Source organism: Leptidea sinapis, chromosome 22 (assembly GCF_905404315.1).
Source record: "Leptidea sinapis chromosome 22, ilLepSina1.1, whole genome shotgun sequence".
Classification (NCBI taxonomy): domain Eukaryota; kingdom Metazoa; phylum Arthropoda; class Insecta; order Lepidoptera; family Pieridae; genus Leptidea; species Leptidea sinapis.
The window spans coordinates 1,396,108-1,402,180 of NC_066286.1; the positions used below are offsets into that span (position 1 = coordinate 1,396,108).

Sequence of the window (6,073 nt, forward strand, 5' to 3'; positions counted from 1 at the left end):
TTGGCAATAGCGTTTACTTTTTGCCAATAACGTAAATTAAAAGATTGGGAAACTAAGTTAAAAAAGGATACGGAACACGAAAAAGGATCAGATAAGTAGAAAGAGGATTGAAACGGATATTAAAAATTTCATAAATATACATATATACTTGCTACTTACACAACATTACAAATATTTAAACTTTGATATGATTCTGAAGAATGAAAGATGACAATATTTTATAAAATTTACATGGATACATAATTAGAGAGGATATACAGGTAGGAAAAGGAACATTAAGAGATATTAGATCATTCAGGAATGAGGAGCGGTCGTATAGAGAACATGAAAAGAAAATGTGATCTAGATCACATTTATCGGATTCACATTCACACATGTCAGTAGATACAATGCCTAATCTGTTAAGATGAACAGGAGTGCAAACATGACCCAAACGCATTCTTATGATAGAAGAACATACTAACTTATTGCATTTGGCACGGAAAAACCATGGTTTAAATGAAATAAGTGGCTGAAGGTTAAAATATTTCCTGCCTTTTGATTGCCCAGTTTCAGTCCAAAGTCTATTCCAACAATACTGAAGGTGAACTATAGGAAGAGCACCTAGATCCTGGCAAAAAACTTTATAAGGGAAAATGTCGCCATCGACCACGGCTTCATTAGCTAGTTGGTCTGCTTTTATATTACCAGGAATGTCGCTATGGCTGGGGATCCATACAAACAACACAGAAAGACCAAAGTGATTGCATTTATTTAATAGATTTCTTAATTCTATGACAACAGAAGAAATGTTTTTTGATTTAAATGGGAACCTATTGAGAGACTGTAAGGCACTTTTTGAATCAGAGAAAATTATTGTTTTTGGAAGTTTAAATAGAATAATATATTCAATAGCCTTAAAAATACCATAACATTCCCCAGTAAACACCGATGTTTCCGGAGGTAGTTTAATTTTCTGTGATATTTTAAATTGAGCGTGATAGACACCTACACCAACGGGATCCGAGGAGGAATGTTTAGACACGTCTGTGTAAATATGATGGTAATCAACCCAAACAGTATTTTTAAGAAGATTAAACGAAAAATTTGTACTAATATCGTGCTTATTTAAATCTGAGTTAAAATTAATTTCTGGAAGCAACATTTATGCTTCAAAGCTAGTACTGAAAAGAGGATGATTAATGGATCGATGAATAGGAGCTTTTATTTTGATAAATTTCTTAAAACTATTGATTAGATAAGGTGGTTTTTTATTTGACCAATATGCAGATGAATCTATATAATGAGAAAGTTTCTGAAGTTTGTTATAAAGAGAGTGGTTAAGAAACTGAAAAGATCGGAATATAAATTTGTCTGCTAAATATTGACGACGTAGATGTAGTGGAGGATCACCACATTCTACTTGAAGAGCATTGATAGGACTTGACCGCATAGCACCAGAAACTACTCGTAAAGCTTTGGACTGTATGAGATCTAGTTTTTTAAATTCCTTAACACTACCAGGCTCCAGCAAGAATGTATCATAATCTAATATACTTCTTATAAGAGCATTATATAACAATTTCATGCAAAAAGGGTGCGCACCCCACCAAACACCTGACAGACATCTTAAAATATTAAGAGTACGCTCACATTTAGCATTTAGGTAATCACAATGTGGGATACCAGTTAGTTTCGAATCTAAGACAATTCCCAAAAACTTAACATTATCTTTAACTGGAATCTGATAACCCTCATAAAATAAAATAGAAATAGGAGGAGGAGTTCTTGATCTCGTGAATAAAACTATTGTACTTTTTTCAGGTGATAGATCAAGGCCATTTAAGTCCAACCAAGTTTTTAAATTTATCAGCGGTTGTGTTATAGAAGAACTAGCTTTTTCAATAGAAATATCACGACAGTAAATTAATAGATCATCAGCATACTGAAGAACATTTACACTATTAAGTGATGATTTTAAATCGTGTGTATAAATATTATACAATATTGGGCTAAGTACTGATCCCTGGGTGAGGCCCTTTGAAACAAGTCGAGTAATTGAATTCCTGTCATCTAGTTTCAGGATTATGTATCTTTCGGAAAGCATGTTTATGATAAAATTTGTTAATAGCAGAGGTATATTAAGTTGTAAAAGCTTACTCTTTAAAATACTTATAACGACATTATCATAGGCACAATTTATATCTAAGAACGCAGCTATTACTGATTTATTATTTGAAAATGATAATTGAATATCAGAAATGAATATACTTAAGCTATCAATAGTACTTTTCCCACGTCTGAAACCGAATTGGGATTCACATAATAGACCGTTATGCTCAACAAACCATTCTAAACGATTTTTTATAAGATGTTCTGTAATTTTCATCAAAACAGAAGTAAGTGCGATTGGGCGATAGGCAGAATGGTCTGAAGAACACCTATTAGGTTTCAGTACGGGAATTATTTCTTGACGTTTCCACGTGGAGGGGATGTTACCAGATGTCACTATGGAATTTATAAGAGATAAATAATAAAATAAAGCATCATCATCTAAATGAGAGATAAAGGAATACGGAATACCGTCCAGTCCAGGAGCAGAATCCTTAACATGAGACAATACACCTTTTAGTTCAGTGAGAGAAAATATACTGTTTAAACCAAAACAGTTATCATTATTTATATTTATTACAGGGTAACCAATTATTAAGTCTTCAGGAACGAAAGGTGGAGCCAATTTATCTAAAAAGCTATTAACTAAATGAAAAGGGATTGATTTTGGAGATGAATCTTTGTATGCAGATCTAAACCTTCTTATATTTTGCTATACAAGAGATGGTTTGACATCAGGTGATATTGAATAGCAGAAATTTTTCCAGCCATCAAATTTCTTTTTCTTTAGAAATTTTGAAGTTTCTGAGATACTCTTTGTAAGAATTTCAAAATTCTCATCAGTGGAGCATTGACAGTATGTAATTTCAGCATATTTTCTTCTCTTTACTGCCTCTGTACATTCGTTATCCCACCAAGGAGGAGAAGGAATAAAACCCAAAGAGCTATTTTTACTTGGAAATATCTCATTGGCAACCTCAATAAAGATTCTTGCTAAATAATCTGCGCACTGAGATTCTGTACCTGGATTAATTTTTGGAAGTGTAATAATTTTGTTTTTTATTAGATCTTTATATAAATCCCAATCAACATCATTAAGCTTATATTTTAAACGAGGAGAATAAGTATTATGTAATACTTTATTGTTATTATTGCAGGTTGGAAATGATAATAATAGTGGGAAGTGATCACTACCAAAAGTAGATCGTAATGGATCCCAGGACAAAGAAGAAGCAAGATTAGGTGTAGTGACTGTTATATCTGGAGCACTTGGGCCCTCGTCAGGATGAGAACGTCGTGTTGGACGACCATCATTTAATATACACAAATTCACTGAATCAAATATATCTATTAATGTGTTACCATAACTATTAGAAGATAAGTAACCCCAGGATTCATGGCGACAGTTAAAATCACCAAGGATCATAAAAGGCTTCGGAAGAATGGAAATAATATCTTTAATTTCATTTAAGATTGCAGAAGAAGGATGAGGTATATAAATAGATACATAACAGATATTTTCAACTAAAGCAGCAATAATAGAAAAATCATTACTGTGAGAAGGAATAGAGAAGAGAGAAAAGGAAAGAGGGTGTTTCACAAGCATGGCTACTCCGCCATGCCCATCCACACGATCTTCTCTGAGACATGAATAACCACGAATCTTAAATAAAGGTCCTGGTTTCAACCATGTCTCTTGAAGAGCACAGATATAAGGTTTATATTTATTTAATAAATAAATAAGATCACTTTTTTTAGGAGTGATGCTTTGACAATTCCATTGAACAACTTTGTCCATTATTTGGTTTATAAATTTGAGTAATTGCAGAAACTAATAAGGCAGCGTTGGACGGTGAAAATTCATTCGATTGACTAAGAGATTTTATAAGAGAAATAATTAAATCAATTACTGAGGATTCCAAAGGATTTTCATTTTCTTTGTTAATTAATGCACATCCATTAGAGGGTTGGGGAATATTAAAATCCCTTAAAATTTCTTGGTGAGCAGATTTGTCATATCCTTTGCTAAGTGTAGGTGGAGGCTTTGGTTTAACAAAAACAGTTTTTTTATATGAAGTATTGTTTATAGCTTTAGGTGTTGAATGTTGATGCTGGGTTGGAAAAGTATTAGGAGTGATGTTAGGTGATGAGAGTAATGTATCTGCATATGAAATTCGAGAGACAGATGGATGTATCTTTGAAGCTTCTGAATAGGAAATACAGTTTTTAGCCATTGATTCCTTTATAGCTCTTTGTCTTTCATATTCTAAACATTTTTTATCAGTTGCAATATGGGAACCTTTACATAAACAACAAGATATAAAATTATCTTGAACAGAGCAGTTATAACCACTATGTCCTTGACCACATCTAAAACATCTTGGTTTAGATCTGCATTGAGATTTCACATGACCAAACCGACAACAATTGTAGCATTGAATAGTAGGATATATATACAAGTCTACAGTAAGAGAAGTGTAGCACATATATACTCGTTTAGGCAAAAACTGTCCATCAAAAGTGAATACCACAGACTCAGTACATTTAAGATTGTTTTGTCCATCAATCATCATCTTTCAGCCAATAGGAACAGAAACATTATCTTTTATTTCCTCTTCAGACCACTCAGCTGGTACTCCTCTGACTATTCCTATTCTACTCACAGAAAATGATGGAATAAAAGCCTTATATTTTTCATTTTCTAAATTTTTGTTTTCAACAAAGTCATTTGCATCTTGGTACTTAGAAAAAGAAATAGATAACCTATTCCGGCCTATCCTTTTTAAACTTCCATTCACAATATTTTTAATAGAATTTCTTTTGAGAAAACGACCAAATGTAACTGGATGTAAAGTAACATTATCATCGGGAGATGAATACTGTTTCTGAATGTGTACAACAAAAGGAGCAGCATCTAATGAGTTATATAACAGCCTTGCAACAGGGGGCTGTGGCTGTTGTGGAGTGTCTGTGTTATTTTTTTGTATTGTCTCTACTACTATAGAAGAATTATTGCAGGAATCGACTTTGGAAAGATTTTGTTTGTCAGTAATGTCTACACATTTGCAATCACTTTCCTTAATATCTTTCTTATCACCACGATGTTTTCGTCGTCTTTTATTACAGTGTCTGCATATTCTGGGTCGAGCTGACACTCTTTTACGGCCACTAGATGTCTGAGACACAGAACCATCTGTATCCATAGTGCTACCTTCGTCATTATTAGAAATTGTCACTACATGACCTATATCAGGGGCTGTCCCCCCAGGATCATCCGGGGGGTCCATCATATTATAGAAAAGTGAAGAAAAGAAGACTTACCAATAGGATGAAATTTACATAAATTAACACTTTAAAAAAAACTAACTACTAAAATATATACAAACTACAACTTATCTGATCAAAATATCTAAATATTTACATGAAATTAAAAATAAAATGAAAAATTATTAAAATTACGTGCGACCGATCTTAAGTTTCCCGCCCTTTTTCTACTGAATTTCATAACAACACTCCTATGTTTTTTTTTTTTTTCGATCCCGTCATGCGCAAAGAGTTTCAACAAACAGCCACATTCTTATTGCTCGGTGCGTGGTATCTGTATGAATTTCAAAGAAAAAACATTTTCGTTTACGCGCGTTCCACACTACCAGAACGTGGCGCGCCGTAAAAAAAGTAGGTTATTCGAAACCCCGCCATTTTTCTTGAAAAAATGAGCGATTCAAGTTTTGACAGCACACCGCCGGATATTTTAAACGCTGCAAAAGAACATAATATTCAAGTAAATGTTAGTAATTGCAATATACAAAATGTAAATTACTACTAAAATAAATAATTATTTCATTAATACTTAGTTTATTTGTATATAATCAGTTATGGATGATATTAGGTTACTACTAGGACTGGCTGTTTGAATGTTAGCAGTAAGCTAACTGTTTCAGAATCTTTTAGAGGATTCATATTCTGGGTGTAGGTAAAGTTG

At 33.0% G+C, this 6,073-nt stretch overlaps 1 long non-coding RNA gene across 2 annotated transcripts; it reads left to right on the forward strand.

Annotated features, from left to right (window-relative positions):
* The first annotated feature begins 2,922 nt into the window (after window positions 1-2,922).
* On the forward strand, window positions 2,923-5,383 carry LOC126971043 (uncharacterized). Of its 2 annotated transcripts, XR_007730794.1 has the most exons (3): window positions 3,099-3,807; window positions 3,920-4,091; window positions 5,218-5,383. It is a non-coding gene; the product is annotated as an uncharacterized LOC126971043 (long non-coding RNA). The 2 variants fall into 2 exon arrangements; XR_007730793.1 differs by lacking the exon at window positions 5,218-5,383 and having other exon boundaries at window positions 2,923-3,807; window positions 3,920-4,007.
* The last annotated feature ends 690 nt before the right edge of the window (window positions 5,384-6,073 follow it).